The sequence below is a fragment of the Oryctolagus cuniculus genome, chromosome 9 (assembly GCF_964237555.1).
Source record: "Oryctolagus cuniculus chromosome 9, mOryCun1.1, whole genome shotgun sequence".
Lineage (NCBI taxonomy): Eukaryota > Metazoa > Chordata > Mammalia > Lagomorpha > Leporidae > Oryctolagus > Oryctolagus cuniculus.
Genome location: NC_091440.1, coordinates 26882374 through 26908429, shown reverse-complemented (window position 1 = coordinate 26908429; position 26056 = coordinate 26882374). Strand labels below are relative to the sequence as shown.

The window sequence follows — 26056 nt, the reverse complement described above, 5'->3', positions numbered from 1 at the left end:
TCACCCCCCCAAATGGCCGCCACGGCCGGTGCGCTGAGCTGATCCAAAGCCGGGAGCCAGGTGCTTCCTCCTGGTCTCCCATGTGGGTGCAGGGCCCAAGCACTTGGGCCATCCTCCACTGCACTCCCAGACCACAACAGAGAGCTGGACTGGAAGAGGGGCAACCAGGACAGAATCCGGCGCCCCGCAAAGAAATATATTTTTTCAAAATTTGTCTCTAATAAGAAACCTGGAACTATGCAGACTCTATTATTTCTAAATCAGCTTCCTCTTATTTCATGTATATAATTGGAATTCCAAAGTTTCTCTTTTTTAAAGTTAGTTTATAGAGTCTCAGTCTTGCAACCAAAGAAAATCACTTATAAAACAGTTTCATGATTTGCTTACAGTAAGAGATTATAAAGAAATTTAATAACTTGGTCTTACTTGAAAATTTCCATCATTGATAGGTAAAATACTAGTCCCTGAGAAGGAATTACAGCTCCACACAGGAGATCTTAGAACTTGGATGCACTTTGAATTACTTCCTTTCCTTGCTTGAAGAAGAGTCACTTCCATCTTAACCAAAAGTTGCCTGAGGCTGCCGTCCCCCTTGAATTATCTAATACACATTTCTCCTAATTCTGTACCTTTATGGGTTCTGTACATTCTGGTGGAATGTAAAGCAGAATAGAAAAGTTAATCTAATAGTTATGAAGCAAAGAACGTTTGTGAAAATCGATTTCAGGCATGTTGAACCAAGTGGAGCAAAGCAGAATTTTATTATATTCTGAATTATTTGATATGGGCTACATTTTATTTCTGAACTCAGAAACACACATACTTCATTTTTTTTTTTTTTGACATCTTTACTTGAGTGTGTAACAGGATCCTCACACTTATTATGGCCAAACTTGGTTGCCAAACATGGCAGACTGTATTGCCCCCAAATTATCTTACGGTATTATCTGTGTAAACAGTAACATTGAATAACCTCTATTGAGAAGCAGGATATAAGTTCTCTCTCCTTGAATCTGGGTTAAAAATGTGTGATGTTCAAGGCAGATAAAACATGTTAGAAGTGACAATGCATGACTTAAAAACATAAAAAGCAAAGAGAATTCTGCCTAGTTCTCTCACTCTCTTGGCACTCCAATCTTCAGGACCATCTATAATGTTGAGAAGCATAGACCACATAGGGTCTAATCCAGAAGTTAACAACTCCCAACTATAAGTAGATCTTCAGATGGCTGAACATCCCTGCCTGTAAACACTCCAGCTGACACCAAGTCGGAGAACAGCTAACCCTATTGTGTCCTGCTCAAATTACTATTCTGTTAACATTTTAAATTTTTTTTCCAACCTCTAATTGTGGGGTAATTTGATACACAGTGAGAACAACTCCAGTGTTATCTTCCCAAAAGCAGTTTCTTTTTCACTGTTTTCTATACCAGTTTGATAACAACTCAATTACTCCAGAGATCGAATCAACAGCTTATAGAAGTTAGTATTCTCAATTCTACTTTTTTTTTGTATGCACATCATCTCCTTACTAAATGCTATTGGCTTAAATTTCAATATAAATCTATAATTGTTTCAATTTGAACTACCCTTCCTCTATTGTCACCACAACCCCCAGATCTCACTTATTTCTTTCCTCATCACTACAAAAATCCTCTAAATGTTTGTCTTCACAGTCATATCTTTCCTGCAACCTATCTCACATCAGATTATTAGAACCACAGTCTGAGAGAATAATTTCTGGCTATATAATTAATGGGGAGAATATATTCAAGAGAAAGCTGTAATAAAAATGTAAAAAGCAGGTATTGGGATATTGAAGGAATGAAACAAGCAAATATGTTTTGGGAAGAAGGTACCCTCAGACAGACCCTATAGGGAGCTCTGGAGTGCCAATACTACCACAACAATTGTCCTGCATACATCATTATCCATAAATTTTTCAGTCATTGGAGAGAGACGCTCATGATCTCCAAGGATGTCAATATTGGGCTGTCAAGAGCAGCACTTGCAGCTGACACCTGTGGTTCCCAGCGCGTGCGAACAGTGGGAAAGTGACTGATCAGGCCCCGGACATCTGGGTGGGAAACCAAAAGCACATCCACTACCATAACAAAAATTTCCACCACTCTTCACATTTCTCAACCTCTTTCACTATTTTAGGATCATATTTTTGTTCTTCACAGCATATTCTTAATTAACGTGCATACTTGATATTCATTGATTTATTTTCTAATCTGTTATTCTGTTATTCATTATATGCCTTTTCTGATTTCATTCGACTAAAGTCCAACCATGTTATGGATTTTAAAATCATGTGCTTCATTTTTCACTATTGCATCCTCAGACACTAGGCTAATATACTCAACAACTTTACTTTTAGAATGAGTTAAAGAATGAATGACATAAAATGCTAACAATATTTAATAGAGAATTAAGTATATGTATTGGTTATATTTGTGGGGGGGTGGGTGTGTGGGTGTGTGTGTGTGATACTAACTCTATGATAGAGGAAACGATAGTAGTTCTGTGTAAGTAACCATAATACTTAAATGTAGCTTAATTTAATTTAATATACTGAGAAAAAAATAGACACTCAACAAATATTAGTTCCCTATAACTTGAAGAAACTAAATGTTTTAATATAAAAATTGAAGTCACTTACACTAATAATGCTGTTGTAATGTTTATTGTGGAAAAGGCTCAAACTAAATATCTTTTTTAAATTTTATTTAATAAATATAAATTTCCAAAGTACAACTTTTGGATTATAGTGGCTTTTTCCCTCCATAACAACCTTCCCACTCCCAATGATCCTATCTCCCGCTCCCTCTTCCATTCCATTCACATCAAGATTCATTTTCAATTGTCTTTATATACTGAAGATCAATTTAGTATATACTAAATAAAGACTTCAACAGTTTGTACCCACACAGAAAAACAAAGTATAAAGTACTGTTTGAGTACTAGTTATACCATTAATTCACATAGTACAACACATTAAGGACAGAGATCCTACATGGGGAGTAATTGCACAGTGACTCCTGTTGTTGATTTAACAATTGATACTCTTGTTTATGGCGTCAGAAATCACTGGAGGCTCCTGTCATGAGTTGCCAAGGCTTTGGAAGCCTCTAGAGTTTGTCAACTCCGATCTTACTTAGACAAGGCCATAGTCAAAGTGGAAGTTCTCTCCTCCCTTCAGAGAAAGGTACCTCCTTCTTTGATGGTCCGTTCTTCTGCTGGGATCCCACTCACAGAGATCTTTCATTTAGGTCATTTTTTTTTTTCCACAGTGTCTTGGCTTTGCATGCCTGAAATACTCTCCTGGGCTTTTTAGCTGGATCCAAATGCCTTTAGGGCTGATTCTGAGGCCAGAGTGCTGTTTAGGACATCTGCCATTCTGAGTCAGCTGTGTATCCCGCTTCCCATGTTGGATCCTTCTCTCCTTTTTAATTCTATCAGTTAGTATTAGCAGACACTAGTCTTGTTTATGTGATCCCTTTGACTCTTAATCCTATCATTATGATCAATTATGAACTGAAACTGATCACTTGGACTAGTGAGATGGCATTGGTGCATGCCACCTTGATGGGATTGAATTGGAATCCCCTGGCACGTTTCTAACTCTAGGGTAAGTCTGAGTGAGCATGTGCTGAACTGTACATCTCCTCCCTCTCTTATTCCCACTCTTATGTTCTCCCTGATCGGTGACAACTAAGCACCTAAAAGGAAACCTGTTGAAGTGAAATGGACACTGTAAGAAACAATGACTTGATCAGCCCTAACTGTTGAGTAACAACTTACTATTTTATTCCTTTTAGTATTTTTTGTTCTACTTAGTACCATTGATTGAACTCTTTAATTAATACACAATTATTCTTAGGTGTTTAAATTTAACTGAAAAGTGATTCCTGTTAAATATAAGAACTAAATAATTTAATACTTATGGGGACAGAATTTCAATGCTTAGGTCCCTGCTTCCTAACTAGGAAACCCAGATAGGATTCTGGGCTCCTAATGTCAGTCTTGGCTATCCTCAGCTAATGGGGCCATTTGAGGAGTGAACCAGCAAAGGAAACATCTCTCTCTCTCTCTTTTTCTCCTTGTCTCTATGTCCATCTCTATATCTCTCTTTTTCTTTCAAGAAAATTAAAACATACAAAATAGAGATACAGCTTGAAGGACCTTTTCATCATGGCTCCTTCCCTTATACCAGATTATTTAAAGTCATCTCTGCTACCTATGATATCCTTGATTTTTTTTTTCAGAATAACGATTTACAAAAATAGTAAGGAACATGACAATTGGAGCCAGGGATATCTGAGTTTGGAATTTAATTCTTCTGCCTATGAGTGGGGTGGTGCTAGACCTGCTTCTTATTGTCCTTCAACCACCTTTCCTCTTATTAAATGGCATTCCTACGGTCCACTTTATATGACTGCTTGAAGAACTAAATCATAATATGAAGGAAACTAAATTTTCCTCTTTATCCAGATTGTTTCAATGGCAGTGGTAGCAATTTCAATATAATAGGTTTGTATCTGTAGAGTTTTACTCATCTGCAAGAACCCAATCAGATTTATTTTCTCAACAAACTATTAGGATTAATACAACTGGAGAGCATTATGCTTAGAGAAATAAGCCAGTTTAAAATACACAAATATTGTATGTTTCCTCTGATTGTTATAACTAATATAATATTACACAAATGTAGTTTATATGTATAAAATGGAAATTTTGAGAATTGATTATTGTTTATAGTCCTTGTATATACTCTTGAGGAACAATGGTTTTCCACTTCCAACTTGTAGAATTTTTTTATTTAGTGGAGGGCTAAGTTTGTGACTATAAAAAGAATTGAAATCCTGTCATTGTATAAATTAAAAGAAAAATAATAGAAAAGAGGAGAGAGGGTGCGGTAGGATGCATCATTATGCTCTTAAAACATACATGAAATTTGTTCCCTTCATTAATTTTTAAAAAAGAATTATTCTTTTCTACTTTCCTGAGTTATATAGTTTTATCTTCTCTACTTGATTATATGCTTGACACTAGTGATATTGCATCCAAAAAGTACTTACTGATCATATTATATTTGAATAGATAGTATATGAAAAGATTACATCTAAATTATTTAGATGTAAATTAAATTGAGTTTAAGTTTTGATAGGTGACCAGAATATTTCTCAATTCAGATTTTCCTGTCTTGTACAACATAACACAAAATATGAATAAACTTTAACAACTAGGTGAGTGTGTTTCCTTAAGTTGCATAATGGAGAAAAACTCTACTAAATCTTTCTGACACCTACAATTTCCTAAATGATGACAAATCCAAACATGTGCAAAAGCACGAAGCTTTATTTAAAACTCTGCTGTGTGTCATACATTCGATAATCTAAACTCATGTCTGTCAAAGTAACAGAAACAAGATATTCTCAAAATCATGATTACAAATCCTTTCAAAGTTTTCTTTTGAAAATTGGATAATAAGGGTAATTTTTTTTTCTGAAAACAATTTAGATATATACAAGTGGTATCCAGGAAAGGCTATTTAACAGGTGTATCTAGACATTTCTCAGATCTTGTGCTAAAGGCCTTTATGCAGCTTGGGGTGGAACACAAGAACTCACTTTTTGCATCTTTAAGTTTAATGTGCTTGCATCACCTGAATGAGTTCATATTACCAGTTTGCAGTGTTTGAATCAAATATTAACTTGGCTCAAGCCTATAAACTGTAATAGCATTTCACTGAAGAGGGTAAAACTCTCAGTGCAATTTATCTAAAGTTTTCAAAGTTGTTAGACGTACCCTAAGGAGCTAAGAAGAAAAATAGGACAAAGTAAAGAGGATGAAGACCAAAATGCATGTGTACCTTGAGGTGGGAACCTAATTTCTCTGAGAGCAGATTGGAATGTTTCTCTCACTTAGCTTTTTCTATATTAAGAAAGCATTATTTTAAGGGAAAATAAACATTTTTCTCTGAAGATCGTGAAAACAGTGTGTCTGTCTCTTTTCAAATTTAAAGAGCAGAAGCAAGGGGAAAAGTTCAATATCAGAAATCTTTTATTTCCTTGCTTATATCATTATACTATTGAAACAGTAATATTATTTGATAAACAACTATTTCCTTTGTGATACAGTAATGCTTTGGATATATTAACTATTATAATAATTTAGTGCATAATAGGGTATTAAGTTTCTCTTGCACACTGACAATAGCTGTTAGAACATTTTGTTGCATATAACTCACAAAAAAACATGCTCTAAAAATGACTGCCATTTCAAATTTTCTTGAAATGTGTTGCCTACTCATATCATGGAAAGAAACAAGAAGAATAACAGGGAAAAGAAAAGAAAGGGAGAAGGAAAAGAAGCAAGAGGAGGAAGAGGAGAGAGGAAGGGGAGCAGGGAAGAGCAGTGGAAAAGAGGAGAGAGAGTGTGTCAAATGAAATTACAGGAAAGATATAAATTTAAAAATTTTAAACTTGTCTTTCCTCCTTATGGTAAATAAATGCCTTTATTTCAAAATGTCTGATTCCAATCAACTATCTTTATTAAGAAATACAATTTTGTAGCCAGCACTGTGGTGTAGTAGGTTATGCCTCCATCTGCTGCACCAGCATCACATAGAGTGACAGTTTGAGACCTAGCTGTTCTTGTTCCTATCCAGCTCTCAGCTAATGGCTGGGGAAAGCAGTAGAAGATGGTCCAAGTCCTTGGGGCCCTGCACCCACATGGGAGACCCAGAAGAAGCTCCTGGCTCTTGGCTTCAGATCTGCCCAGCTCCGGCCATTGCAGCCATTTGGGGAGTGAACCAGCAAATGGAAGACTTTCTTTCTCTCTGACTCTGCTTCTCTGTAACTTGATTTTCAATTAAATAAATAAATGTTCAACAAAAAAAGAAATATAGTTTGAGTGAGTGGAGGATTATGGCACAAATGATTGAAATAGGAATGTCATTAGAGAAACAATACTAAGAGAGAAAAACAATACTAAGAGAGAGAAAAAAAGGGTAAAGGAGATTGGACTTCAGCTTGGCAATTATTTACCTCTAGGACATTGCTAAGTATAATCTTTCTATTAATTAGATCTCACTGTATACTTAAATACTTTGAAACTGGACGTGAACAGTTGGTTTAATCTTAAAAATAAGATATTTTCTTTATGAAATAACTCTTCTTTAAAAACAAAAACTTGCAGTTTATTGTTTTAAATATGGCAAAAGTTAAATTAATTTATGAAGTGAAGTTTCAAAACATGAGATTGGTTTCTCATTTCCCCTTTCCCATTGAGTCAGAAGATTATAAAACAAAAAGCTGAGCCAATCAAAACCTCATACATAAAACAATACAAAACAAGAATGGGCAAGAGAGGAAGTGCCTTGCTCAAAAACAAACCAAAACTCGTAGAAGCCTGTTATTTAAGACAACTGGAGAAGAACTTTCCTAAGGCTAAGATGTATAACCCTAGGTCCCAAATAAGCTTGACAAGTTTTGAAAATTGCAAAGTTTCAAATTGCAAAATTACAAAGAATTAGATTGTTTATTCATCCATGAGTTTCATTACTTGAAAAATGAATTTTGGAGAAAGACTGATGAAATTTTCTTCTTGCTTTTTAAGATTTCTCTTAAGATTAATTTTTGTGATTACAATATATGCTGGTTGCTTCATGTCACCAACAACATTCAGGGATCTATGTGTTTTATGTCAATTGAAATTCAAGGATTTGATAGAATCCAGAGCTCATGAGTTTTCAATATTGCTTGTATCATAATGCTGATTTTTCTTTATTTAGAGAAGACATAGGAAAAATACATTTTAGGCATATATAAAGCACTATATTTCTCCCATCTTAATTCAGTGATGCCGAAACTGCTTCTGTTTACATTATCTGGTAGCTGCAGAGTAGGGAACATTTGCATTAGCATTAAAGAAGCAGTAGAAGAGACATTACACTTTAAAATTTGAGTTTTCAAGAAGTTGTTCCTCAAAGATACAACTAAATGAAAATATATACAATTTTGTGTAAAAATACTTACAACATGCTATTCATTCATAAAAGTGATGAAATCTTGCATTTGCAGCAGCATGGATGGAGGTAGACATTTTCACGTTATGTGAAATAGGTCAGGCTCACACAGACAAATACCACATGATATTACTCATATGTGACATCTAAAAGTGTTGTCATAGAAGGTAAGAGTAGAATGGTGATTACCAGAAGCTGGGGGAATAGCAGGGAGGGGATCATGGTGTAAGGTAGACGGATGGCACGGTTACAGTTAGATGGAATGAGTAAGCTCTGGTGTCCCACGACGCAATAGAATATATAGATAGTGATGAGCTGTACGTCTTTGTTTCTTTTTCTTCTGCTATTGCAGATTCCATTTAATAATTTGAAAGGCAGAGTTACAGAGAGAGAGAGAATCGTTCTTCCATCCACTGGCTCACTCCTCAAGTGGCTGCAATGGCCATGGCTAGGCCAGGATGAAATCAGGAGCCAACAGCTTCTTCTAGGTCTCCCATTTAGGTATAGGGACCCAAGCAATTGCGTTATCTTCCGCTGTTTTCCCAGGCACACAAGCAGGGAGCTGGATCAGAAGTGGAGCAGCTAGGATTCAAATCAGAATCTGCATGCGATACTGGCACTGCAGGCAGTGTCTTAACATGTTTTGCCACAGGGTCAGCCTTGGGCTCTAAATTTTTCTAAAATGAGAACTAGAAGAATGTGGAATGAATTCATTATATAAAAATGATGTTTGAGAAGATATTTTACCATGATTTTAATATTACATAAAGTATACATCTACTAAAATTGCATGATACTCCATAAATATGTACAAGTTTATGTATCAAAAATTAAATATATATTATTATACTTTTTAAAATTTTGTTAAGATTTTTTGAAAAAAAGGAGTAAAAATCCTTTGATATACCAAAAATGTAAGATTTTTTTCATGATAAGAATTAATTATCAGGGCCCCACTGTGGCATAGTGGGTAAAGCATCCCATATGGGCACCGGATTGAGTCCCAGCTGCTCCACTTACGACCCAGCTCTCTGCTATGACCTGGGAAAGCAATAGAAGATGGCCCAAGGTCTTGGGCTGCTGCACCCATGTGGGAGACCTGGAAGAAGCTCCTGGCTCCAGGCTTCAGATCAGCACAGCTCCGGCTGTTGTGGCCATCTAGGAGTAAACCAGTGGATGGAAGACCTCTCTCCCTAACTCTGTCTTGTCTCTCTGTAACTCTGCCTTTCAAATAAATAAATAAATAAATCTTAAAGAAGAATTAATTATCAAAAAGAATAATTTGTGATGTGTTACTAGGTGAAAATGTAATTGGATAATTATCCCTATAACATTATTTGCTGATATAGTTAGTCCAAATCATACTATGCATAACTCTAATAAGAAATTAAACATATTTGATGGTTTGGGGAATTCTGTATTTAGAAATATAGCATGTCGAAAACATATTAATTAAACGAAAACAGGCACAATTTTTCCTGCTTGAGGATTTTTTTTAAAAGATAATTTATTTACTTGAAAGTCAGAGTTACACAGAGAGAGAAGGAGAGGCAGGGAGAGAAAGAGAGAGAGGTCTTCAATCCTCTGGTTCACTCCCCAGATGGTTGCCAAGGCTGGAGCTGTGCCAATCCGAAGCCAGTTTCCAGGAGCTTCTTTCGGGTCTCCCACACGGGTGCAGGGGCCCAAGGACTTGGGCCATTTTCCACTGCTTTCCCAGGCCACAGCAGAGAGCTAGATCAGAAGTGGAGCAGCTGGGACTCGAACCGGATCCCTTATGGGATGCTGGCACCGCAGGCGACGGCTTGACCTGCTATGCCAGAGCGCTGGCCCCTGCTTGAGTATTTTGATTACTAAAGTAGCTACCTGATCTCTCTTTCCTTTTTAACTGATATGAGTGTTACTTCTGTATAAAAATTGTATGACAATAAATTCCTGAAATCTTTCAAGAAATAAAACATATTTTCTTCATGAATTTGATGTTCTAAAATACGACATGAGTTCAGCTTTAATTCACATGTCTCCACAATTACTAGGTAACAAGTAAAAACATAAGGCTATTTAAGAATTTCTGGTAATAAAAAAAATAGTACCAGCTGCCCATTTTGATGAAAAAATAAAAAGAATTATTTAATAATATACTTCAATCAATTCCTTCCTTTGCTTAATGCTGTATCCCAAAGAGTTTGCAAATCAAGGAGCATAAGATATAGGACCAAAATGGTGAACATTGCAAGACTATCAATTTCCTTCAGCATTAATGTATGTGGCATAGTTCAGTACTTTCAAGATTTTAGTGTTCATATGAATCAGCCAGGAATCTTGTTAAAATGTGCTTTTTGAATCAGAAGGTTGAAATAGGCATGAAATTACATGTTCTAGCAATTTCCTAGAGAATGCTGCTGCTGCTTGCCTAGGTATCAGAATGATGGGCCACAATTGCTGGAAATGCTACAGGCAACACTTTAAAAGGAAGAAAGGAAATCAGTCAGTATCTGCAATAGTTGTAGAAGGTTTTGAAATGGGCACACACAGAACAAGATTACTGAGTATTCTATTAACAAAATCAACTGTATTAGCAGATTCCAGCAGGCTAGCTATATTCATTGTCTTTGAGATCATTTACAAGGTTGTAAACCATAAATAACTCACAACAAAGGAAGTGGTTCTTCATGTGGAAAATAAACATTGCCCCTTACATATTTGCAGTTGAAGTCTGTCTGGTGAATATTAAATTTTTATATACACTAATTCAATATGGCATTTCTGATTTCTTGATAATGATCATTGAACTATCCTGTAAATTACTTGTGATAGCTTAATGATCCCCTCATTGTTTAGTGAATAAAAAAATACTTTATATTCAGTCTACATGTTCTTAAAGATTTATTATTTATTTGAGAGGTGAGGCTACAGAGGAAGAGACACAGAGGGAGAGGTCTTCCATACATTGGTCCACTCCCCAAATGGACACAAAAGTCCGAGCTGGGCCAATCTGAAGAGAAGATCCAGGATCCTCTTCAATGTCTTCCACATGGGTGCAGGAACCCAAGCATTTGGGCCATCTTGCACTGTTTCCTAGGCCAACAACAGAGAGCTGGATTCGAACTGCAGCAGCCGAGACTTGAACTGGTGCCCACATGGGATACTGGCACCACAGGTGCCTATTATGCCACAATGCCAGCTCCACTCAGTCTACATTTGATGTGGCAAAATATTATCCTTTTAAAATAATGCTTTAATTTAAATAAGGCTCCCCTTAAGACATAGGATGTAAACTGAACTTTGACATAGGGAAAGGACCATTTATGCCAAGAGTACATTAAGGAAAATATGTTCAAGTAGAGGAGAGAAGATGACAGAAGCAATTAGATATTGGTACATTTAGAAGCAGCAGATGATTGGGGCCAGCGCCATGGTTCACTTGGTTGGTCCTCCACCTGAGGTGCCGGCATCCCATGTGGGCACTGGGTTCTGGTCCCGGTTACTCCTCTTCCAGGCCAGCTCTCTGCTGTGGCCCGGGAAGGAAGTTGAGGAAGGCCCAAGTCCTTGGGCCCTGCACCTGCATGGGAGACCGGGAGGAAGCACCTGGCTCCTGGCTTCAGATCAGCGCAGCGCCAGCCTTAGCGGCCATTTGGGGAGTGAACCAATGGAAGGAAGACCTTTCTCTCTGTCTCTTTCTCTCTCACTGTCTATAACTCTACCTGTCAAATAAACAAATAAAAAAATAAATTAAAAAAAAGAAGCAGCAGATGGTGTGATTGGTAATGGGGAGTGGAGTAACTAAAAATCAAGGGAGTCAACAATATTTCAATAAAATATATATCTGAGGAAAAGTCATATGAATTGAAAAAAAGAACAATTAAATAATTAGGTAAATTTATGGTATAGTGATGAAATTTATGCCAGAAATAGACAGGATCTAATGAATGACTATAGAAGTGAATAAAATAGAAACAAGTCAAAATGATCATACAGTTTTACTTTTCATTTTTATATGAAATAATTTCAAATGTATTCAAAAGGAAAAAAAATTAGTATAGAGAGATCTCATGTAACCATATCCGCTATTTAGAGGAAACATTTTTGTATGATATTTGTGCTGTAATTCTCTCTCATAACTGTTTTGGTAATCATTAAGAATAATTATTTGTGAAATTCTTGCATTTTTGAAGTAGATTTTTTAAAAGATAATATTATATCCTTCCTTAAGAATAAAAATAAACAGCAAAAAAATTTTAAATAACCAGATATTTGGAACATAAATTTTTTTGATCATTACAGGTCTTAGCAAATTTTAACAGACTGTAATTTGAGATGACACCTATATACTACATATTTTAGTTAATTTTTCTGGCCAAATTTGGTGAAATATCTTCTTCTTCCATAAGTATTAAAACCAATGAATGTTTTCCCAAATATGTTAATGAAAGATTCCCAACTTCAAGAGACAGATGGTTCTGTCTACAGTTTTTCTCATTTTTATTCAAGATCAGATTTTACCAAACTACAGCTCAAGGCCTATTTCTGGTATGTTGCATGTTTTTGTAGGGCAGGACTAGTAAACTAAAGATGCTTATGGCATTCTTTAAGATACTTGAAATAAAGAATAACATGTGATAAAATAAAAAAGTATAAAAGTCAGGGCCGGTACCGTGGCTCACTTGGTTAATCCTCTGCCTGCGGCACTGGCATCCCATATGAGCACTAGGTTCTAGTCTCGGTTGCTCCTCTTCCAGTCAAGCTCTCTGCTGTGGCCTAGGAAAGCAGAGGAGGACGGCCCAAGTGCTTGGGTGCCTGCACCCATGTGGGAGACCAGGAGGAAGCACCTGGCTCCTGGCTTCAGATTGGCATAGCTCCGGCAGTAGCAGCCATTTGGGGGGTGAACCAATGGAAAGAAGACTTTTCTCTCTGTCTCTCTCCCTCACTGTCTAACTCTATCTGTCAAATAAATAAAAAATATATATAAAAGTCAAGTTAGTGTACATAAATACAATTTTAATTGGAGTATAATCATTTCATTCACTTACACATCACCTGTAGCTTCTTTTCCTGGAAAAGAAGTTATGACAGATGCATTTCAAGGCCTGAACTACCTAGCACTTGATGTTTTGAAGAAAAAAAAAAAAAATTGACACCTGCTTAGCTATTACAAGGTGATTTTTGTTCTTCAGTTATTGAAATAATATGCAGTGATGGTGGTGGACTAGTGGAAGTATCATTTGATGCCACTATGCTTTTTGCCAGTATGCTTTGATGCCAGTATGCTTTTTGATGTTGAGAAATGTTTCTCTTCAGTCTCCTGATCAAATATTACAGGTTAGACCAGTATAAAATGTGGAAAAGCACTGCTCTGTATTGCATTTCTTCTCTTCTCTTGAGATGTCAGTGTCCTTAGTCTTCTATACAATTCTCCCATGGTATTATTTTTCTCAAGTCCAACTTCTGCCTAGATCTACAAAAATATTCAGATGGGAAGTGGCCAAAACGTTTTAGATGGAAGGCTGGGTTCTCCAAGGGTCACGTGGCCCATTCTCCTCTTCGAGTTTTTCATTCATTGCAAACAGATGCTTGCAGCCCTTGTTAAAGAAGTAGCTCGAGCCTGCAAGAACATTTGGAAAGCTTGGAGGCACTTTAAATTTTTTCGCAAAACCAGAAAATCATGTATCAGTATTTAATTGGTAGATATCAGGGGTATGAAGCCTCGTGAAGTGCTTATTAAAGTGAGTATTTATACCTAGAAATACTTTAGTGGCTCACTCTTGGAGAAACATTGTTTTAAAACACAAAATATAAAAGCTTCTGGTGTTCATTTTCCACGAAAATTAAAAGGGATTTGGGTGCCCATCTGGCTGAGCAAGAAATACCACAAGTAATGTAATAATGCTGAGCCAGATGCGGAGAGGTATCCACGACTCACGGGCACATGCAGTTTTATCGCTTCCTTTTGGAGACATATTTTATATACTTTTAAGAGGTCCATCTAATTCAATTTAAAAATCCATGTTTTCTTCAAAACTGTAGTATTATTTGAATTACCAGAAAAATACTCCATTTAATATAAAATAGATTGAAATAACATCTAAAAGCAATAAACATGAAAATGATGAACCTTTAGGTTTTACTCCTGTTTCTATATACCCTTTGAGATCAGCCATTTATCTTCAGTCAACAGTTAACAGGCACATTATCACACAGATGTTAACCCTCATAGTGGTGCTCATAAAGGTTGAGTGGGCTTAGTTAAATTAACATGCATTTTTATTCACCATTAAAATTAACCAGTGATTTTCCACTTTAAGCATAGTTAAATATTAGACCCATTGACCTTCTGTTTGTTAAGCCAGGTAATGTGACAGAATATGTAATGAAAAGGATTCCAAATTCTTAAGTTGGATTGATAAATTGATCCCACAATAGATTAAGGGTTATCACAATTTTAGTACTTTCAATAATCTTTCTGTTTTACTCTGTAAATATTACCCTAAAACTGGGGACAAAATGTATGCCTTCGATTTCTAATTAATTCACTATTACCAATCTGTCTTTTATTTACATGTGACTTTCATATTATGACTTGATTTGAAATCATCCTTTTACTTTCCTAAGCCAATCAAAGCAAGTTCTATTATTACTGTGGCTATTTTTACGCAAGTAAAGTAGCAATTCTTTGGTCATGAGAAGATGGTGGGAAAACCTGACTGCTGAGAGGAGCAACGTATTGCTTCGTTTGGGCATCTTGAATCAGTGTGGAATGATTTTGAGCGGATTCTTGGGGTATCAGGGCTAATTCTAGGGCAGAGTTGACATGAAAACTTGCCATGTTTGCATCATCCAATACATTTCAATGTATGCATTTATAATAAAGCATTATTAGTATTTGGAGGGCATCTGAAAAATGTGAATATAGTTTATGTAAAGATAAAATTGTCTCAGAACGTAATTTTTCCCAGTGATTGGGGAGTGTAAAATCCAGCGTATTCTCCCTGGTTCTCACCAGGGTATTCAATGATTTAGTCATGGCTGATAAGTGTCAGTCAAGTCATTTTGGTTTGAGAATCTGATAGAATCTCACAGCATCACATGTATTTTAACACAGACTTCTTTACAAACACTACCCAAGTTATGCACCCATTTGACTCCTGGGTTTGTATCATTTCCCTTGATAGGAGAACTACATTTGTTTTGTTAATATTTTCCCAAGACATATATTTTCATGTGTTATTAAAATTTTTATTTTGTTAGATATCTGCTGTACCTAGGAAATTCACATGGGCAGACGTAGAATGCCATGCCTTTACATTAGAATGTAAGTGGGTGCAAAAATAGCTATGTAAAGGAGTCGGAACTGCAGTGTTGGCCTCCTGATAAATGCCAAATGTACATACAACTAACAGCCTATATTTCTGCACAGTGACATTAAGTCCCTATAGTAACTTGCTGTGCTATAATCAAATACCTGAGACTGGATACTGCATAAATTTTAAAGGCTTGTATTTCTCAGAGTATCCATGCTGCAAATTCAAGCAATAGCACTGGATCTGATTATAGTCTTTCTAACTGTATTCCATAATGGCAGATTGCATCATGGAAAGGAGAGCCCATGCTAAGACAGGAAGCCAGATATTAGGGAGGGGCCAGACTGGCTCTCTGTTAATTCTTTCGAGGGAATTAACCATGAGAAATATCTTAATCCTTTCCAAGGGCAGTATCCCTAATGACCTAAATACCTTCCCCTCAGCCCCAGCATTTAGGGTTCTACACTATTTAGGGTTTCCAATGTTGCCACATTGTCTAGCATGTGAATCTTTGGGGGACAAATAATATACAAACTATAGCAGTCCTTCTGTCCTCCTTTGTACACAATAAGCATGGAAAATACTTATGAAATTTAGAGTTGATCAACTATCTGTAAATGACACAGCAGAACTAATACCTAAGACAAGACCACCCAGAAGATGACTTTCTAAGATTCTTATAATGTCCCTTAGTAATTGCTTTTCCCTTAAATAGTTCTAAAATAACATTTCTAAATAAACATTTCTAAAATAATCATAGTGTTAGTAAATTTTTCCTTGGCTTGATACACCCATACCAGTTTCAGTAAAGGGAGTCTTGTGTGTCCATTCTACATTACAGTACCACAAAAACATTTTTAAAGAAAATTTAAGTACTGAAGAACTGGTGTTTAAACTACTCCAATCTGAAGGTCAAGACATTGGTCAGTACTCTGCAGTGAACTTCCAAGGGCTGCACGTGGTTATACTGGCAAGAGAAATCTGTGGAGTCCCATCATGATCTGAGCAAAAAGCACCAATTAAAATGTACACAGGAACATACGTGTGTTCAACATTCCTGGTGCTGAAATTTTGGGGCTTCATGAAAATTTATATGATTTTTTATTAAGCTAATGAAGACTCTGCAATGCAATGCCCAGGTGCATCTTATGTAATTTCAAGAAACAAACTGCTATTTTTTTTTCTTTTTACTATGTTTGTCTCTCAAGGATAACTAAGCTCCCAAGAGAACTGTGTGAGGAAACCTCTGATTTTTCCATTAGTGACCCATTCCTGATAAAGTATTGAATCAGTAAGCCCCAGTTACTTTTTCAATCTTCCTGCTCATTTGTCCATCTACACATGCAATTGTGGTAAGCTATTCTACATAACACCCTCAGTTTAGATTTTGTTGTAAATAATAATTGAGTGTTAATTATTTAAGTACCCCATTTTTCAGGACATAAGTATATTTCAGTGTTCAAGAATTAAAGTCAAAATTTTATGTGTGACTAAAATAATAGGAGTCTAAGAATCATCTAAATCAGCGATGGCATCCAATGTAAAGATTTACAAGAAGCTAACAGATTAACCAAATAAAAATCTGATTGAATTCAAAGCAATAGCATCATCTCATTTAAATTTCATTCTAGTTATGTTCTTCCTATTGAAGGAGGAGCTTTTCCCTTCTCTAAGAAAAATAATCAGTCCTATAAATACTCTTGAGGAAGTTATGATTACATCTAGAAATTTATCTCTGTGTTCAAATTGTCCTTTTAGTAGACACAGTTCATGTGCCTCCTCATTTCTAGTGTGGCATACGCATGAAGCTTTGTTGGTGGCCAAAGGATTTTTTCCTTCATGTCAGTTACCCAACAGAGGCAAGAAGAAAGGCTATGTGTGTTCAGACCAGCAGACAAAACGTAAATGTGAGGGGAAGCAGAAGGCCTGGCTTCCAGAATTCAGATGCTCACAACTTCAACAAGCCCTCAGGAAAGGAAAGGACACTTCCCTCTACTGTTTGGCACATGCTCACTTGGACTAGCCCCCAATGGTAGAGTTAGAAATGTGACAGGGGATTCCAATTCAATCCCATCAAGGTGGCATGCACCAATGCCATCTCACTAGTCCAAGTGATCAGTTTCAGTTCACAATTGATCATAATGATAGAATTAAGTGTCAAAGGGATCACATAAACAAGACTAGTGTCTGCTAATACTAATTGATAGAATTAAAAAGGAGAGAAGGATCCAACATGGGAAGCGGGATACACAGCTGACTCAGAATGGCAGATGTCCTAAACAGCACTCTGGCCTCAGAATCAGCCCTAAAGGCATTTGGATCCAGCTAAAAAGCCCAGGAGAGTATTTCAGGCATGCAAAGCCAAGACACTGTGGAAAAAAAAATGACCTAAATGAAAGATCTCTGTGAGTGGGATCCCAGCAGAAGAACGGATCATCAAAGAAGGAGGTACCTTTCTCTGAAGGGAGGAGAGAACTTCCACTTTGACTATGGCCTTGTCTATGTAAGATCAGAGTTGGCAAACTCTAGAGGCTTCCATAGCCTTGGTAACTCATGACAAGAGCCTCCAGTGATTACTGACGTCATAAACAAGAGTGTCTATTGTTAAATCAACATCAGGAGTCACTGTGCGCTTACTCCCCACGTAGGATCTCTGTCCTTAATGTATTGTATGAATTAATAGTACAACTAATACTCAAACAGTACTTTATACTTTGTGTTTCTGTGTGGGTGCAAACTGTTGAAATCTTTACTTAGTATGCACTAAATTGATCTTCTGTATATAAAGATAATTCAAAATGAATATTGATGTGAATGGGATGGGAGAAGGAGTGGGAGATGGGATGGTTGCGAGAGGGAGAGTGGTTATGGAGGGAAAAAGCTGCTATAATCCAAAAGGTGTACTTTGCAAATTTATATTTATCAAATAAAACTTAAAAAAGAATAAATAAAAAAGAAAATGGAAAGAAAATAACTGCTAACTTTCATTCTCTGTTACATTTCTAGTAGGAATCTTTCATTTCTCTGAGAATTTGTTTAGAGTTGCTTATACATACATTATGGAGGGAAGCTCAACACCTACTTTCCTCACTCTCCAAGGTGGTTTATGTTCATAATACAGTGGTTGAATTTCACTTTTTAGTTTATTTCATTATTTTTTTATTTGAAAGTCAGGAGCTGGCGCCGCAGCTCACTAGGCTAATCCTCCGCCTTGCGGCGCCGGCACACCGGGTTCTAGTCCCGGTCGGGGCACCGGATTCTGTCCCGGTTGCCCCTCTTCCAGGCCAGCTCTCTGCTGTGGCCAGGAAGTGCAGTGGAGGATGGTCCAAGTATTTGGGCCCTGCACCCCATGGGAGACCAGGAGGAGCACCTGGCTTCTGCCATTGGATCAGCGCGGTGTGCTGGCCACAGAGTGCCGGCAGCAGCGGCCATTGGAGGATGAACCAACGGCAAAAGGAAGACCTTTCTCTCTGTCTCTCTCTCTCACTGTCCACTCTGCCTGTCAAAAAAAAAAAAAAAAAGTCAGCAATCAGAGAGGCAGACAGACAGACCAAGAGACATTTCCTATTTGACATTGCACTCCCCAGTGACCCACAACATTTGGGGATGGACCAGACCAAAGCCAGGAGTTCAAAAGTCAATCCAGGTCTCCCACATGTGTGACAGGCAGGGATGTCGTCACTGCTGCCTCCCAGGCTGTCCATTTGCAGGAAGCCTGAATCAGAAGTAGAACCAAGATTTGAAGCCAGGCACTGAGATATGGGATGCAGGCATCCCAAATAGTGTCTGCACCACTTTTCCAAATGTTTGTCTCTAATGGTTGAATTTCTTACTAGTCTGTGTTTATACTATACAGCTGTATTCTTATCACCGTGTTGTATTATTCTCTCTCCACAATAACCGCAGATATAAACAATATATTCTGCAGTTTGCTAACATAAATATATCCATATATGTGTATATATTTAATATAAGCAATAAAAATCATCAACATTTTAGACATCAGAGTGTTGTCTCTTACTCCTACAACATTGGTATCACCCTGGGAATTTTAGCCCTTTGTTTGGGAGATGAGTTACTTTTAACACAAATATATGTGATTTGAGGGAAAACAAATATAGATGGATTTGCCGAGAACTAGGATTCTTCTTCAAAGAAGAGAGGAGATTATCTTCACTGTTATACCTCCTATGGTAGAAAATGTGGAGACCTACTCAGCAACTTTTCCAAGATGAGAGGGGATGGAAGGTAATCAATAAGAACAAAGACAAGAGATTATGGAAAAGCAGGGTGCCAGAGGAAGCCTCTCTACGGGTGGAGAAGGAACATATCTTTGCCTCTCCCAGCAGCTTTTATTCTCTCCAGATAGCATTCAGCCTTGCTGCATCAGTAAGTGTGTATTTGTTTAACATCAGCACTATTTTGCCTATGTGGTGGTAGGCATCAGGCTGCCTCTCCAAAAGAGGAGAGGAATGTCTTGTTGTGATAACCAGACCCCTGCCTGTTATCCTGCAACAAGATTCTCAAGGTCTCTGTGGTAGAGTTATAGACAGTGAGAGAGAGCGACAGAGACAAAGGTCTTCTTTCCATCGGTTCACTCCCTAAATGGCCGCCATGGCTGGCGCTATGCCGATCCACAGCCAGGAGCCAGGTGCTTCTTCCTGGTCCCCCATGCAGGTGCAGGGACCCAAGCACCTGGGCCATCCTCCACTGTCCTCCCAGGCCACAGCAGAGAGCTGAACTGGAAGAGGAGCAACTGGGACTAGAACCTGGTGTCCATATGGGATGCCTGTGCTGCAGACGGAGGATTAACCAAGTGAGCTATGGCACCAGCCCATGATACCCTTTGAATCAGTGTATACAACATACTGGGAATGACAGAAACCAAAATATACATGATATTACCTCCAACCTGGTGCTTCATTTGTGCAATTGGAAATGCAATTCTAATGCTGTATTGCATCTCCAACTTTAGTTGGAAGGGTATATGATATGACCAATTCATCCAAAGATCATAGGCCCATTCCAGAACACTCTACATTGCCAAGTTGATTTCTACTTAACTGCTTTACTCGAGAATCTTTTGCAAGCCCCCATTTTAATGATATATTATGGTTTGAGCAGGACATAACTCCCCAAATTCATGCAAGTTCTTAAATTACTAAGTCCCTTGTTAAAGGTTGATGGATTATAGATGAAAATTTGGTCTAATTATAGCCTTTGTTCTGTGGACCTGGTTGGAGACTTTTAGTTCACTGGGTGCTTGAAGGTACTTCTTGCAAGAAGCATGGCGATATAAGCTATGCTTGCTCTCTCTCTCTCTCTCTCTCTCTCTCTTTCTATCTCTCTCTCTCTCTGCTTCCAGATTCACCATGCACAACCTTCTGCATTACCATCCGCCACCAGGTGCCAGACTAAGGGTATACCTTGATTTTGAACTGTGAATCTGCATTATGTAAGCCATAATAAGCTATTTCCTTCTCAAGAAGCTCTGCTCATTTTTTTTTTTGTTGTTGTTGTTAAAGATAAACTTCATAGTTCATGGTGCTAGCTGAAGTTCTGGCAAAAAAGGCAAAATTATACCTAAAATATTACTTTATTACTGAGAGAAAAAAATGGAATCATTTCTGTTTTGGCTCTTTCTTCATTTTAAGGAATGGTACCAAACTGGCATTGACTGTTAGTATATGTTGCTGAAGTTGAAGTTTCAGAACCAGGTGTAGCTGGATCAGTCATGGTAAGTGGTGGTCCACGATGTTGGGGCCAATCTGTTGATTTCATGATGTCATAAAATAGTAATTTGCTCTTTGAATTTGTATTTTGTAATTGAAATCTGATGGAGCAGTGCAACATGCCAGTGAGCATAGGAGATATGCACAGAATTCATACACACCACAATTCCTTGACAGCACATTCATATACAGGGCTCATGATGACTCACAATCACAAAGTGAGAGTATGTGGGAGTTTAGTGAAACCCAAACCAGTGAACAAAGGAAGAGTGTTATGTCTGCTACTCACTAAGTAGGGTGTCAATGGCCCTCAAGGGTCATGTTCAAACCAAGATTTCCTTTCATAGCAGAAGGATGGAAAAGACATCATGGATTGTGTTTAACCCAAAATATGTTGAAGAATTAATTCCAAGTAACTGAGAATGTGACCTTACTGAGAAATAGGGTTGAAATTCTAACCTCCAGAATTATGAGACAATAAACTTCTGTTGTCTTAAGCCACCCAGTCTGTGGTACTCGTTGAGTCAGCTCAAGGAAATTAATGCAGGCTTTCTAAGAAACATGAAGTTGCCACGAAATCCTGTTATATCTTTCGGTCCCTGTATTATTTCCATCTACAGGTTCTGCATTTTATTTAACATTTTATGCTGAAAATTATACCACAAAAAAGAAGACACTGTAGTCTGACCCAAAGTTTCTTTTCTTTGAACCTTTCTTTACTGATAAACCAAATGATAATTGTTGGTACAATGCAAAGATCAAGAAATGAAATGAAAAATTAGTTGGTTTTGTGTAACATATACAATTTTCTATTAAAGACAATAAATACGCAGCTATGAAATACAAAATATTTTTAAAGGTGTTAACTACACAACATAAAAATGACTCTAACTTTCCATCATTTTAATTTTATTAATGCTTCCATGTATTTCAGATGCTTGAAACATCAAGTCAATAAAGCCATAGACAGTGAGATATTTGTCTATGGTGACAATGTTTTTATATTTGGATTTCCATCTGTGGGAGGGTCTTTGCCTGTCATACTTATGACTCAGGACAGGATTCTAACATTCTGCTAGGTAGCAGTTAATCCATATGGTCTCTTCTTTACTGGATTACTCTAGAGATCAGTGTGCTAGGAACAGAGTGCTTTCTTTATGGATTATTAAGTGGCAAATCTCTATGTCTGGCACATTACCCAATATTTGGATCAATATTTTGAATGTAAATCTTCTTCAGATCTTTGAAGGATATTGGTCTCTTGGGGGAAAAATGCTAACTAAAAAGCATATATCTCCTTATTTTTTTTTGAAAGAAGAAATCATATCTAAATCTGTTTTCATCAAATACTAGAGGAGGTAGTATCAGTAGCCATTAAAATTGCTTTGAATTCCCAGGTTTTTTGCATCCTGCATGTAGAATATTCATACTCAAAATGTACTTCCTAAATATAATTAAGATGGAATGTGACGTTATAGAACAAGTCAATAACTTTCAAAATGATCTCTATGCAATAGAAGTATTTCATTATTATTTTGTTATGATTCTTGGAGCTTACATATTCCTTGACCAGCAAGAGTAAGAAGTTCTTCTGCTTGTCCTCTTCCTTTCTATTAGTAATAAAATTGAAAGTTGCAAGACACTCCAATTTTCAAAAATCTTAACAAAAATGGAATAAAGTAATATGTTCATAGAAAGGAATTAAATACATAAGGTTTTTTTAAAAGTATTTTTTAATTTTTTAAATTTATTTGACAGGTAGAGTTAGACAGTGAGAGAGAGAGACAGAGAAAGGCCTTCCTTCCGTTGGTTCACCCCTCAAATGGTCGCCTCAGCCGGCGCTATGCCGATCCAAAGCCAGAAGCCAGGTACTTCCTCCTGGTCTCCCATGCGGGTGCGGGGCCCAAGCACTTGGGCCATCCTCCACTGCCCTCCCGGGCCACAGCAGAGAGCTGGACTGGAAGAGGAGCAACCGGGACTAGAACCAGCAGCCATATGGGATGAGAGCACCGCAGGCAGAGGATTAACCAAGTGAGCCACGGTGCCGGCCCCATAAGGTTTTATAAGGATTGGTAACCAATTAATAAGTGGTTGTCAAAACATTATCATCACTGGTATAAAATTAAAATTTAATATCACTGAGATGGTGGCAAAAAATGTATTACTACTGTGTGTGAGCCAAGGAAAAATGGATTACAAAAGACTAAATACAAGAATCTCTTAATAGGTCTTTGCTACCTGCACTATTTTTCTTTTTATGGAAAAATAATTACAACTAGAATGCTGCAAATGACCACAGAGGTTCCAGTGCATAACTGCCATATTGATTTATATCACAGCAAAAATTAAAGAGCCTCAAAATAGCCAAAGTTTTGATAGAGTGCATGTAGCTGAGTCCATGAAAGAACCAAGTCTGATTCTCTTACAGGATCTTTGCATTCTCTGTTCCCCTCTTATTCTTCAGGCACATATTTTTCTCATGATTGTTTCCATTTCAGCATTTGGTTTAATTTAAAATTTGCTTATTCACTTCTTCCAAAAGTATCTCCCCCCATACATACCAACTTGAAGTCCTCAACTTCTATAGTTTACTTATGCATTTTCTTAAGAAAAATTATATGAACAATGTTTTATTATTTTTAATATGTGTCTTTCTTTATAGGTTATAACTTCTCAATATTTAGAATATCATCTTGCACTTATATTTTCCAATACCTAAAGGAGTACCTGATATAAATTGCCAAATAAACATTTGTTTAAAGAAAGAATCATATTCTTTAATACTGGAAAATATTCATGCTGAAATTTACCTATTAACAAGCTATTAAGTGGATCTGTGCCTAAAAATCCACACTGACAAACATTGTTCACTATAGTGAATGATGTAATAGGATATCATATTTATAATTGTGCTTCTTATTCTAATGTGCACTTATGTAAAATCAGAAAGTATGCTGTAAAGCTTAAAAGGCAGGCACAGTGATTCTAGCGTCAAATACTATCTACCGCCATACCACCCTGAACGCGCCCGATCTCGTCTAGTGTCAAATACTGCACTGGATGCTGCAGTAACTTTTTAAAAAAAGATTTATTATTTTGTTTCAAAGGCAAAGTTACAGAAAGAAGGAGAGACAGAGAGAGGTCTTCCACCCACTGGTCACCATGGCCACACGAGCACGAGCTGGGATGATCCAAAGCAGAGTCAAAAGCTTCTTCTGAGCCTCCCACATGGGTAAAGGGGGCGCAAGGACTTGGGCCATCTTCTACTGCCCTCCCAGGCCATTAGCACAGAGAAACAACAGAAGAGGAGCAGCTGGGACACAAACCGGTGCCTTTATGGGATGTCAGTGCCACAGGCAGAGGGCTAGCTTCCTATGCCACAGTGCCAGCCCTGGTTCAGTAACTGAAACTTTTCCTGGCTTATGTCATTTCAAGTAAATGTATTCATGTGAATAAACAAATGTTATAAAGCATTCTGAAATGATCAGATAAAAATGATATAATGGCACAGCATATTTTAATGTGATAAATTAGAATTGTGTTATAAAATTTTCATATCAATATACTTCTTGAAAGAGAACAACCTACAACGGTACAGAAAATGGTGAGTATAGGCTGTAGTAAAATCATATAATACGAAGGCTATAGAGATGGAACTTTGTGCAATGCTGGATATGTAGCATACCACAAAAATTGAAATTCTGATTTTATCTTCAATAAAAACATATTGACTAACCTGCAGCCCCCAACTATGCTCCTACACAGACTATGACAGTAACAATAGATGTCCAAGTTTAATGATCACAGTCTCACATCCACACTAGCACATTTCCCAGCTTCCACACAAGGCAACTTGCTCTATCACACACACACACACACATACACACATGCACACATACATATACACAAATCCATTTTTCTTGCTGAATGATTTCAGGAGCAGATGAAAAGACAAATTTCATCCTAAAAAGGTCTTTTAAGGATCTCCATCTCTTTCTAAAGTTACATGGAAAGAAATCACACTTTGGGGTTGGCATTTGGCCTAGCAGTTGAGATGCAGGTGTCTACCTGCATTCCACATTGGTGTGCCTGGGTTTGATACCTGGCTCTGTCTCCAGATTCCAGTTTCCTGCTAAGGTAGGCTCTTGAAGGCAGTATTGATGATTTAAGTGATTCGTTTGTGTCTCCTGTTTTAACCCTGGCTCAGCAATGTTCAATGTATGTATTTGAGGGATGAATCAACGAATAAAAGCCTAACAAAATGCATTTTATTAAAGTGACACTTTGGATTGTCAGTTTCATCTGCTTTTCAATTTAAAATAGCTCATGATAGGTAATGGCTTTGTTATAGTACCTGGACTGACAAATTCATAACAGCACTGTCCTCCTTGTGAAAAGTGTCTTGAAATCTCCCAAAATCAGGACTCAGGTTCATTCCTTTTTTTTTTTTTTTTTTTTTTTTTTTTTTTTTTACAGGCAGAGTGGACAGTGAGAGAGAGAGACAGAGAGAGAAAGGTCTTCCTTTGCCGTTGGTTCACCCTCCAATGGCCGCCGCTGCAGCCGGCGCACCGCGCTGATCCTGGCAGGAGCCAGGAGCCAGGTGCTTTTCCTGGTCTCCCATGGGGTGCAGGGCCCAAGCACCTGGGCCATCCTCCACTGCACTCCCTGGCCATAGCAGAGAGCTGGCCTGGAAGAGGGGCAACCGGGACAGAATCCGGCACCCCAACCGGGACTAGAACCCGGTGTGCCGGCGCCGCAAGGTGGAGGATTAGCCTATTGAGCCACGGCGCCGGCTAGGTTCATTCCCTTTTAATAAAGACATGCAATTTATGTAAGTATAGTTAGTCGTATACAAACAGATTTGGAAACATAATTATTTGAACATTTACTATGCTTAGACACTAAACTATGAATACTTAGTTTAGTTAATCCTCAAAGTAACCTTGTAAAATAGTTACTGCTGTTATCACTATTATATAGATAAGGGTTTAAGG

At 37.5% G+C, this 26056-nt stretch overlaps 1 pseudogene; it reads left to right on the top strand.

Moving 5' to 3' along the window:
• The first annotated feature begins 1965 nt into the window (after positions 1-1965).
• LOC138843738 (exonuclease V-like) overlaps positions 1966-26056 on the top strand; it is a 39465-nt pseudogene continuing 15374 nt past the window's right edge.